Source organism: Capricornis sumatraensis, chromosome 1, assembly GCF_032405125.1.
Source record: "Capricornis sumatraensis isolate serow.1 chromosome 1, serow.2, whole genome shotgun sequence".
Taxonomy (NCBI): Eukaryota; Metazoa; Chordata; class Mammalia; order Artiodactyla; family Bovidae; genus Capricornis; species Capricornis sumatraensis.
Window position 1 is genome coordinate 199,508,320 of NC_091069.1, and position 13,278 is coordinate 199,521,597.

At 38.5% G+C, this 13,278-nt stretch overlaps 1 protein-coding gene and 1 pseudogene across 6 annotated transcripts in view; one reads left to right on the forward strand and one right to left on the reverse strand.

Moving 5' to 3' along the window:
• Positions 1 to 13,278, reverse strand: part of NLGN1 (neuroligin 1) — a 752,559-nt gene that overhangs the window by 242,401 nt on the left and 496,880 nt on the right. The gene's annotated exons all lie outside the window — the stretch shown is intronic.
• Positions 1,846 to 3,911, forward strand: LOC138091290 (zinc finger protein with KRAB and SCAN domains 2 pseudogene; annotated as a pseudogene).

Genomic DNA, 13,278 nt, shown 5'->3' on the forward strand with positions numbered 1-13,278 from the left:
TTGATATAGCACATTATTTAATAGGAAGTCAGTCAGACACAACTGAGCAACTGAACTCAACTGAACAGAACATTGGGAATAGCTTCCCAGGAGCTTCAGTGGTAAAGAATCTACCTTCCAAGCAGGAGATGCAGCTTTGATCCCTAGGTACGAACGATCTCCTGGAGAAGGAAATGGCAACCTGCTCCAGTATGCTTGTCTGGTAAATCCCATGGACAGAGGAACCTGGCAGGCTACAGTCCATGGGGTCACAGAGTCTGATATGACACAGTGACTAAAAAACAACAACAACAAAACTGGGAGTAGAGGCTGATGCATTTTATAATCTATTCACAAGTTTGATCACTAAACTTGCCCCCCACTCTCCTAGAACACCTTCATTTACAGCAGTTTTGCTCTTAAGCCATCCTATCCCATTGGCACTGAAAATACTCCTATGTGGAATTTCAACATAGTATGTCTTCTATGCAAAGTTGCCTTTGAGGCCAGGCTAACCCATGGCTTTATTTCATGGTCTAAGTCAATACTGGGCACAAAGAGATCCCTTTACTAGATTAACTAGCAAGACTACCCAGGAAGAAATACTAGATTGCACCATTTACCCTGCCAGGCTCTCTGCCGTAGGCTTCAGGGCCCAAACAGTATGACGGCTGGCAGGTTTGGTAGTGAGCACAGATGGAGAATAATTGAGGTGCCCCAGTTAGCACCAGGCACATTGTGGAAGCTCAGAAAAGTATTAAACAGCAACAGGAAACTGCTCATATTCTGTCTACATACAGCTATTATATACATTTGTGAATATATTTGTAGATCAGATTACTCACATTTCATCCTCAAGCCTGCAGGGTTGAATGTGAAAGACCTGGCATTTGCTTTAAAAATTCTCAATATTTTGCCCAGGGATATGCTGAACCATTGGTACCAGAAATTATCTATAGACAAGGAAGTATTGACAAATTCAGTGCTTTAGATATTCCTGTGTAGAAATTTGCTGCTTTAAAATTTTTCAAAAAATGGCATAGATTACTGTAAGGAATACATTTTTTTCTGCAGTAATCATGCAATACACATATGCATTTCCAGACTATCCTCACACCTTCTGGCAGAAATAGGTCGGTTAAAATTAGTGATGGGAGAATAATATTTTATTAATGTTTAAAATATATATGTGCAAGTTGACTTGCCATATAGTCAAGTAGTTTTTGATTAGTATTCATCTACTTACTTAAGAATTCTTCAAAAAATATTTATGAGTATTTACCTATTGTGTTTCAGGCAATTTCATGGGCTCTGGGAAATGGCATGAAAGAAGCAAGATGAAATACATAAATCTCTTTATTAGTGCTATAACATAGCACTCTTAATGCTCTTTTCCAAATTCTGTGAAAGTGAGATTCATCTGCAGTGGAATGGGAATGATGTCCAATTCATGTGCTTTTATCTAATTTAACTGAAACAGGTACTTTCCAGTATAAATGCTTTACTTTGCCATAAAATTTCATTACACAATGTGTCAAAACGATGTACAAGCAAATGGAGTTAAAGAAGTGAAGTTTTCATAATTCTAAAAAGTCAACTGTGAAAATAAAAACTGCCTCTCTGCCTAATTCCCCATGCACATCCTGCTTTTACATGAATAATGATATAAAAGATTCTGAGCTCATTCACCTGACAAAGGAGGCATAAAAAATACCGGTAAATATATTCTTACTTGCCTTGTTACCATTTGCCATCTGTATGGTTATTGCATTCTACAGTCACTTCACTAAAGATGCAAAGAAATTTTAGCTACAACTCTCTTCCCTCAAAATCACAGTCACTGTCATGGTATTGGATTAGTAACGGTTGCGAGAATGTGGTTTCCTCCCAACACCAGAACAGTGTCGGACCAAGTTCAAAAATCTGCGGAAGAGTTACCGAAAAGTGAGAAATGGCCATGTGCTAGAACCCTGTGCCTTCTTTGAGGACATGGGCGCTTTGTTGAATCCTTCAGCACATGTTTCATCCACAGATAAGCCAAGGGAGATTCTGTCTCTCCCCAGACTGAAGAGAACTGGCCTCAGTGCTAATTGATCTCGAGCAGATCAATATGGTGGAGGAGGAAGAAGCTGCAGAGGAGTCTGATGGTGATGAAACGGGCGTTGAGTTTACCCGGAAGCCTGAGCTTCATGGTGGCCCTGTCATATTTCAAAACCTGAGTGGTGTGCACAGGGGCTACGAGGAAACCAAGACTTTCCTTGACACCCTCCATGAGACTTGGTTTTATGAAGCGCTGCAAGCCTGTCATCGGAAGAGCAAGTTGTATGGGGCCGTGGCTGAGCAGCTGCGAGAGTATGGCTTCCTCCAAACTCCAGAATAGTGCCAGACCAAGTTCAAAAGCCTTCAGAAGAGTTACCACAAAGTGGAAAATAGTCATGTGCTAGAGTCCTGCAGATTCTACGAGGAGATAGATGCCCTGACTAACTCTCAGGCATCTGCTTCTCCCATCAGCTCCCCAGAAGAAGCCCCATCACCCTCAGTTCAAGAAAGAAACGACATGGAAATTGAACCTAAGGAACCTACAGGCTGGTAACCTGAGGAGGATTCCCAGGAGGCGCTTGTTGAAGACTGGCAGCAGGAGAATGAGTGAGGAGGAAATCATAAGAGAACCAGAATTCCATTCGATACATCTGTGTCTCTCTTGTCTCTGAGGGAGAGGGAGAGGGTGGGATGATTTGGCAGAATGGCATTGAAACATGTATACTCTCACGTAAGAAACGAAGTTCCAGTCTATGTTCGATACAGGATACAGGATGTTTGGGGCTGGTGCATGGGGATGATCCAGAGAGATGATATGGGGTGGGAGGTGGGAGGGGGATTCAGGATTGGGAGCTTGTATACACCTGTGGTGGATTCATGCCAATGTATGGCGAAACCAATACAGTATTGTAAAGTAAAATAAAGTAAAAAAAAAAAGAACCAGAATTCCAGGGACCTCCAGGTGTACTGCAAAACCCGAGTGATTTTGAACTTGCAAGTAGTATCAAAGACGATGCAATACAGGTAATCTGTAAGGACATGGAGCAGCATAGGACATTCATAGAAAAGTCTAAAAGGGTCGTTTTCCAGAATGTTGATCCAGGTAAATGTCGTAAAAGGGATTGCATCTGAGGAAGACAGTGGGAAAACCTTCATGGAATCGGACAGGGAAGACTAGTGCCTCAGCTTCGAGATTTGGGGAAAGCCCTAGTGCATCAGAGGCCTCTTGTGGGGAAGAGGCCCTTCCGGCTCCTCAGATATGGAGAAAGCTTTGGAAGGAGTGCACGTCTCATGTGCCGCCTGACCCACCAGAAGGAAAACCCTTCTAAGTGCAGTGTCTGTGGGAAGTGCTTCGGCAGAAGCAGGAGTCTAGTGCGACACCAAAGAATCCACACGGGAGAAAAACCTTTTAAATGTCTCAACTGCGGGAAAAGCTTTAACGACTCCTCCAACTTTGGTGCCCACCAGAGAATTCACACAGAGGAGAAAACCTACACAGGTGGAGAGTGTGGGAAATGCTGCAGCCAGAGCTTGAGTCTCATTATACTTCAGAGAACCCACACTGGAGAGAAGCCCTACCCGTACGGAGAGTACAGGAGGAGCTTCACCAACAGTTCGCACCCACCAGAGTGCCCACACTGGCAAGAATCCCTACAAACTATGAGAAAAGTTTCAATAACGGTAGGAGATTTCGCGAGCACAGGCGAGTACACACCCGGGAGAAGCCCTACGGGTGCATCCAGTGTGGCAGACACTTCAGCAAGAGCTCTGTGCTGATCAAACATCGCGAGGTTCACCTGAGAGAAAAGCTGCTGCCACCCTGCCAGTATTCTGCTCCCCGGAGAACCCCCTCAAGGAAGGGGAAGGATGATGACTTCAGGCAGACTTCATGATGATGAGCTCTTCTCTTCCTAACCATCCACTTGGCCATTTTACCCTGATCTCACTCTCGGAAGCAATCTTTTCTTAGCTATAAAGTGTCATTCCCAAGATAAGCTTGAGAGTATAAATAAGCTAAAGGCTTGGATCCTGTTCTCACCTCTGCCTCTTACTTGATTAGTCTGTTCCTCTCCTTCTAATACTAATCCAATACTCGCAAGCAATACTAATCCAAATATTTTACTCTTTCTTCTATTTTTGACTTCACAAGGATTTCTTTTCATCATCTGAGACTATCTATCTCCTTTCTACTGTAAAAGAGGTAAGAGATTTTAGCAAATTAAAGGAAATAATTTACCACCCCCCCCAGGGGATCTAATTTTATAATTATATCCAGCAAATGTAGTTACAATAATTCCCTTGACTGAAGATGACTCTTCTCCATATTAGAAGGTCATTTTTTTTTTTTTGATTGAGGCTTGCAACAGATTTAGATGGACAGTTGAAGGGAACAAAAAACGGACCCCAACTTAGCAAGTTAGATGACCAGAAACAACTCTGGAGAATCAACAGATGACAGATGTGGCAACCAGACTGCCCTCCCATGGACATCCAAACCAAGACCACTGCAGGATCAAGGTTACTTGAGCCAGAAAACTACATGGAGGGGCATTCCTCAAATCCAGTTGCCAAGCAACTCAATTTTATGTCCTGTGTCTTGGTGAAAGGTTTTGTGTGTGTGTGTATATATATATAATTATATGTTCACCTTTCTGCCCGGCTATCGTCAGACCTAGAGCTGGACTCATAGTATGAGATGTTCAGAGTCTCTGCAAATTAAGGTTCATCAGCATCTCACATGTGCTGGCTTCTTTTTCTGCTAAGCACTGCAGCATTAACACATGTCTAATTACTAGGAAGTTTCCCTTCCCCTCACAAAAACAGTGTCCTGACACATCGATGCCTCTAAATTTTGTTGTGATAAGAAAACACCTAAGTTATGACTTACTTCTCTTCTCCTCTAATTACAATTTAAGGCCAATTTAAAACCAATTAAGTTCTTGTTATTTTTTCCCCAGTCTGCCATTAATAGGCCCTAAATCACAAGAATATAAGAGGCTGTGACATCAATCTACAGTCACAATACTTTCAGTAGAGTTGTCATGAAATTACAGAAGGATAACAAAATGATTAGATGTAATTAGGCAGGAGGGAAATAGGACTCAACTCAAACTGTCAATCAGCAAATAATTAATCTTAATGTAGAAAAATGAAAAATATATATATATATACATGACTTAAAAGTCATATTATAAAAACTGCATCCCCAAGAAAATGAAAGCAACCAAAGATAAATTAGAAGTCCTTTATTATTAATTTGATGAAGTTCATGTTTACCATAATAAATGACAAGGTTTCTCAATTTATTAAAATGCCTGAAAGGAGAATGGTTTTCTTAAGTCTAAAATATAGCACTTGAGCTTATTAGCAAATGACATAGAGAAATTTAATGTTTTATTAAATGGTTCATTACAGAAAAATAGAAACAGAAATGGCCATTTATCTTCGAGGAGTATCCATAAAAATCCCATTATATATACTAGTCTCAGAGAACTTCTATAGTGAGAACTTTGAATTCCCCTTTGTATTGAAAGTAAAACCCACTCCAATGAAAGATGTATGGTTTACTTATCTTTTAAGAAAATTATAACCCTGAATTAGTAGGAAAAAGCCCAAGTAGACTGTTTAAATGACATATGAATGATAATTCTGTATTACATATAATTCAATAAAAGGAAAAAAATATTCTCAGACGGGAAAGATTTAAAAAGATCTTCCAGTCTATCTTTGTTCCCATCCATATGACTTGATTTCAGAACCTCCAAAACCTGAATCTATAAAAGAGAGCAAGAAAAACTATTCTGCTCTTAGTAAGAAAATACATTTGAAAGAGAGTGTAGCATGAAAAGGGGAAAGAGCAGACATAAGGAACCACCCGATACACTTATTACATTAGGGTAAATTATCTAAATGTTTTTCTAGGAAAATAGGCTGCAAGTTATCATGGTTAAGAGCCTGATTTCTAGGGATAGGTCTTTGCTCAGATTTCCTTGGGCAAATTATTTAACCTTGTTAAGCTTTAAATTCTGCATCTTTAAAGAAGGGATAATCATAGAGTCTTTCTCATAGAGTGTGAGGGTGTACAGTTTAAGCATCTGCATCACTGGTTTACTTAGAATGATTTCAAACTAATAAAAGTCCAGTAAAACCAATTGGAAAACGTACTATAAATATGATGTCAAAACTATATAGGCAGTGTCAAAAGGTGCACTTATAATTAGTATGGTAATTAGTGAAATTGTGTTTGTAAGCCCACTAGAGGCATAAATTTTTAAAATTAAAACAATGATTTTGCTTCACAGTTTGCAAAATTCTTTCAATTTCATCACCATATTTAATCATCATAATGACACTGAAACCTGAGTGGAACAAGGAACTCCAATCTGGTTTTTGATGAGCAGACTGAGACTCAGGAATAGTGAGAAATTCGTCCCTCACTGCATGATATTAAGTCTTGAAGGCAGGAGACACACCCAAGCTTTTTCTTTTCTTTTCTTTTTTTTTTTTTTTTGGCTTTTAATGTTGATTTCAAGGTACTTTCTTCCACATTACACTATCCCCCTAAAAATAATATTGCTCTGACAGATTGCTATAACTCTAAAAATTCTTACACGTGTGCTTTGGGAATAGTATAAGAGTAGGCATGGAGTACAAATAGCCTCATTCTGTAATGTTTCTCCCTGGATAAGGTAGTGATTAGCTAGCTATAAAACATTATTGTGACATCTATTTTGTTAGAAGCATTTTTGATAGAGTATTGCTGCTATTTTCACAAAGCAGTTGGTACTATAATATAATAATCTCTGGTGATTAAGCCAAATTGGGAATCCTCTAGAAGTCTATTGGTTGTGAATTTTGTTGTCAGATTTGCAGTACTGAAAATCTCACAGATATCAGTCATTAGTGTCAGTGACACAGATGCTTAAACTGTACACCCTCTACTAGAAGCACCTAATTATCTCACCATTCTCTTATTAATGATTAGTAACATGAGAGTTTAAATAAATGATATAGTAAAATATTAGCCTCAAGGTTCACCATAATATAAATTTGGTTGGTTCCATTTGATTTTTATTACCATATTAAAAAATATCTGTACAATACCCTATTTAATGCATTAAATTATATGCTATAAGAAGAAATATGGCTATTCATTTCAAGTTAAAAAATGAACAGGTTCCAGGGAACTTTGCATCATGGGTTTTACAGTATTGATATTTATTACAAATTGTCTATTCTCAAGCATGAAAAGTAGAAGTTGGTCACTCAGTTATATTTGACTCTTTTGCAACCGCATGGATTGTACCCTGCCAGGCTCCTCTGTCCATCGATTTCCCAAGCAAGAATACTGAAGTAGGAAGGAATATCATTCCCTTCTCCAGGGGATCTTCCCAACCCAGGATCAAACCCAGGTCTCCTGCATTGCAGGCACATTTTTTACCATCTGAACCACCAAGGAAGTCCACTGTCAAGTATGAACCTGCTAAGTTGCTTAGTCGTGTCTGACTCTTCGCAACCCCATAGGCTGTAGCCTGCCTGTAACTCTGTCCATGGGATTTTCCAGTCAAAGATACTGGAGTGGGTGGACATTTCCTTCTACAGAGGATCTTCCCAGCCCAGGGACTGAACCCTATCTCTTACAACTCCTGCATTGCAGGCGGGTTCTTTATTACTAGTGCCATCTGGGAAGTCCTGTTCTCAAGTATATTCCTTGCTTAATTTTAAAAAAATCATCAATTTTCTTGTTAACTTTGAGGTATCCAGAGAAAATAATTTATATACTTATGAAGGAAAAGGAAAAGTAGAACATGCTATCAAAAGAGGCCAGAATTGTGTCAGTCTTGCTTACACATTGATTACAGCCTCATGCACTGAGTATTTTTCTCCTATACGTGCATTCTCTTTGCCCCAGATTGTAATGACACTTCATTTTACATCTCCAACCCAGCACATTCATAAAGCAGTTCATAGGGAAAAGAGTCCAGTGACATCTTATTATGAGTGTGAGGCTGCAAGTAAAAAAAGAAATTAACATCTTGCTGAAGATTTGCTTGGAGTTTGTGAGCCCTAAGTGTTAAAACAGTTTATGCTATATGAATAACTAAATTTCTCCACAGAGGAGAAAAGGGTCTTTACTGGCACCAGAAAAGCAGAGAATCCATGTCTAGAGCTATTATTGTCAAGCACATAAATCTACATCTCTTTCAACAGTATTGCCCTGCATCTTTATCCAGACAAACAGAAAGTTAGATAGAGTAAAAGCATATGAGGGAAGCTGCCGTATAGCACAGGGACCTCAACTCGGCGCTCTGTGATGACCTAAAGGGGTAGGATGGAGGTGGGGTGGGTGGGATATCCAGCAGGGAGGGTAATGTATGTATACGTATAGCTGATTCACTTCATTGTAAAAGAAAAACTAGCATAATAATGTAAAGCAATTACACCTCAATTAAAGAAAAAAAAAAATAGAAAGTTCATCTGTCTGCCAGGGATACACTTTTGACTTCTGAGTAGGTGGGATCAATATTTTAATGACACAAAAAGCATAATTCCATATTCTTTTTGAGCTTCTCACACAGGCTAATGCCACTTACTCTCAAGCAACATCTCCTTCTATTAGTCTGATCCCATTAGTTCTCCTTATAGCCCTGGGTACTATAATTACTTTCTTCTTTTAGATTTTGTGACATGCCCTGGTTTATAAGCTATTCTGTCCCATTCACATCCTCCAATCCCTGAAGCATCTTCCAGGCATCCATGTAGAGTTGATTGCCACATATAAGGGTAAGAGAAAGTCAGAGCCATTCCAAATTGATTGTAAGAAATCTGCCTTGCAGCCAGTTAGTTCTACTACAGTAAAAGCCAATTCACACAAAGCAAAAGGGAGCTCTCCTTGGTCTACGTGGCGGCTGACCAGCTAACAAAGGTGAGAACGGAATGGTCTCATCAATAAAACCCCAGGCTTGGCAACTCTTCGGAGGGACATACCAACTCTTCATTTACTCTGTCTCTTAGACTGGGGCTGTGAAATTCAGTCCACATGGGTCCCTTTACAAATCGGTCTAATGTTGCAGGTGGTGCTCCGAAATGGGAAACCAGTGGGAACTTGGGTGAGTCACGTTATTTCTTAGCTCCTAGTTACTTCATCTTAAGAATAGAATCTTATTTCCTAGTGTAATAATACCTGGAACCACATCAAGTAAAACATGTAAAGCAGAGTTGGTGCAGCAGAACCAGAAGAAGGGAATCATAGGCCTCCCTGGGTTCCTTACCTCCTGCATTTGGCTATGAAGGAAATATAAGGAACATTAGCATCTCATAGGACTCTTTTGGAAACTGTGGGATCAGTGTGTGATGTCACACACACACATTTAAACCCCTGTGAAAAACCTACAGTTTCTGATAATTATACTAACAATATCCTGAGAAGCACTGGGAAGGGTGTATCTTCACAATGCTTCTGACTGTTGGATGTCAGAGTTGGCCAAGCCTTTTCCCAATATCTAACCTTTCAGCCTAGCCCTCTCTTCTTTCTCTAATGAGACTTATCATGCTCAACTGGTCAGAGAAATAGACAGAAATAACACTTCTCACCCTCAGAGCAATAACTCTCGTCCCCATTTCACCATTATAGCTTCCCTCTTGTGATTCTAGAATGTTCTTCAACATTCATGAGTACACTTTAAAGGAAAAAAGGGTATAAATGAACTTATCTATGAAACAGAAATAGTGTTACAGATATAGAAAACAATCTTATGGTTACCAGGGAATAAGAAGGGAGAGGGATAAATTGGAAGATTGGGATTGACATATAGAAACTACTATATATAAAATAGCTAACTAATAAGAACCTACTTATTAGCACAGGAAACTATTCTCAATACTCTGTAATGGCCTTTATGGGAAAAGAATCTTAAAAAAGTGGCTATATGTATATGCATAATTGATTCATTTTGCAGAAACTAACATTACACTGTAAAGCAACTATATGCTAATAAAAATTAACTTTAAAAAGACACCTTCAGCTGAGAGAAGAAAAACTTTAAAGAAACTCTTGCTGAAAAAGATGCCAAGACGGAAGTCCCAAAAGACCAACATAATTAACTTCACCTTTTTTATCCCAAGCAGAGCCTCTTCTCTAAGAGCAGCCACAATATTAGTCGTCTAATAGTGACTTTGCTTATTTGATGCTAAATGATGCATTATTGCCTGACAGTTGATTGTGTGTGTGTGCTAAGTCTCTTTTGCCGTGTCTGACTCTTTGTGACCCTATCAGCTGTAGCCTATATGTAAATCTGTTATAATTTCATCTCTTTCCATAAACCATACCAATGATCTAAATGAAATGACTTTTAAACTTTTTCCTTATTGCTTAATATTTAGCAGAGAATCCATAAAACTGACATTTTCTCTTCGTTATTTAATGTAACATAACTGTCTTTCATCCGTCTTAACTCCCCAATACATTAGCCTCTTTTATTTCCCTTTCACTCAGTATCCTTCTACCAATGTCTTTAGCCCTCCACATTAAGCAGCATATTGATTATCCAGCTTCTTTCCCTCTCAATATTCTTACACAGTCCTCTTGTATAGGCTTGGCACATCCATCATCCTGTATTCCTCTTTTACATATAATGAATAATCGTATTTACATAGTGTCCAGTTCCAAGGAATTAAAGCACTTTAGATTACTTTGGGAAAATATGTGTAATCAGTTCTGACAGCATTTCTGAGACAGGCAGAAGCAAAACACTGTAATCCATTTTTACTAAATAAGAAAGATGGCAGTGGAGATAGGGAATTAGCCTTCATTCACACAGTCATTTTCTAGTAGTTACAAACTGACATTCAATCCCTGGCCAAGTGTGCTGGCTAGCCCTCTCAATCCCCTTCTTCCCATTCCTGCTGTGACTCCCCCTAGTCCAGGCCATCTACATACGCTATTGCCACAACTGGACCTCCTCTGAGACTTCCCATTCTTTTGACTCTAATCTGCTCTGTTTTATCCTATTATGGTCAGGATGTGTCTTCCTGAAGAACTTCTCTGCTCATGCCATTTACTGGCTCAAAAACTTCAGTAGCTTCCTATCATCCAATACATTGACTTTTCTCACACCAGCATGAGTGTCTCAATCTAACTTTTCAAATATATCAATAACTGCTGCCTTATATCAATATATGAATATTCTATGTGACCAATAGAGTTACTAGCTGTTTCCTCAAAGTCTCAAGCTTTTCCACTCACAAGTCTTTGTCCACACTGTTTCTGATGCTCAAAATCACATTTCTGCTCCCCGCCCCCCATGCACTAGTCCTGTCACTTTTGCTCCTTGGGGATCATTTCCAGTGCTTCTACTTATATGAACTTCATTCTGGATTTGTGAGTCAGCTGGAATCTATCTTTTTCAAAGGTGCAGAAATTTTTGCTTGTCTTTCGGTGTTTATGATAGTCTAACGTATTCTTTCTCATTTTTACTTATCAGATTCATACAACATAAAATATCTTTGTAGCAATAAGTCTTTCCCTAGTACTTTTAAAAGCTTTTTGTAGTAACTAGCATCTATAAGTCTTTATCTGACAAAGTTCTTTATGTATTTAATTTGATTTCATTAATTGTATTGCATCATACTTATTACTGTATCTTATCCTCAAGCATTAGTTTTCATCATTCACAAGATCATCATTTAACATTCTTTTAAAATTCTTGAACTCTGTTTTTCTCTATTATTTTGGTTGGTTCCTCTTTCATCTCTTAATCCTGGCATTCCATGTGGACTCTCAGATACTCCTTTATAGATTGGTTCCTGTCTCTTACCTATATACTGTCTCCAGGAAGAGTTCTTTTACTCACAGCTCTAATGTGTGACACACAATACTACCTACAAGTTTTTCTCCAGCCCTGCTCATTCTCTGTTACCCCACTTCCAATAGTCTCTTTAATGCTTCTGGGAGGATATCAACTTATATGTGACCAAATTCACACCTCTTCCCCAGAGACTCTTTGACCATCATTGACACCAATGACTTCGCCTCTCTTTGGCACATTAAGCTGAAATTTATCCTCTAAATCAATCTAATTCTCTCACTGTGCACCTAAGGAAACTAAAGCTTGGAAAGGGTAAGGGGCCAGCCCAAAACTACATAACTGATTTTTAGATCAGTTAATATTAAACCAGCGGCCCATCTAGAGGGGTGTCATAGAATCAGCCCCAGGAAGTCTGCCGTATTGTAGCAATGATGAGTTGAGGATGCTGACTCTGTCCTACAATGTCTCTTCCTGAGGGTAGGTTTAACACATCTCCTGTTGCCAAGTTCTGAGAATAGATGAGTTTCTTCTTGTGCAAATGCTTTATTTAGATCTTTCAAATGGTAAACTTGATCAAATCTTCTTTTTATTGCCTTCTAGAAAGCTCATATTCCAATTTTTGCCTACACATAGCAAACATTTCAGATTTCAGAGTGCCCATTTAGAACCCCAGGGTACTACATGGTTTCAAATTATTTTTCCTTCCAAAATTTTTCCTTCACATAAATTTCATCAACTACCTTCGTCTGAAGGAAATAACTTGTAAATTATTTCTATTTTTTACTATCTTCAATATTTTGGAAGAATAAAACAAAAAATTAACATTTTCAATAAAAATATTTAGCTGTACAAACAACACAGTGATAGGGATAGAACTTGGTACAAGGTCTCCAGATGCTCAGTGGCACACTCTGTCTTATCTGGCTGTTCTTTATATTTACTTGATACATACTGTGTACTTGTGTGTGTAGGTATATGTGTATGCTTAAGATTTAATCATTTCTTATCCTTCCTCTCAGATTGTAAAATCCCAAAGGATGGGAATTGTCTATAAATTTTTTTTTACAATCTTCTCAAGCAAATATAATGGTATGTGCATATGGTATCAACACAATAACTGAATTTGGACAATTCTCAATCTATCACTAAATCCTAACCCATATCTCAATTCTCAGTCACCATCTCATTTATATATAGAACTGTCTATCTGACCTTGGCTCAAACTGTAATCCTTTACTTGATAGAATAGACATGTAATCATGGGGTTTACTGTAAAATGAATTTCTGTTAATGGAATCTTGACTTCTCACTAACTTGAGGGAAATGAAAAAAATGTGTACTTCATAAAAATATATGAGTGTACCTCATAGATATTGTGGGTTCAGTTCCAGACCACTGTAATAAAGTCAATATCAAAATAAGCAAGCTACATGAATTTTTTTTGTTTTTCACT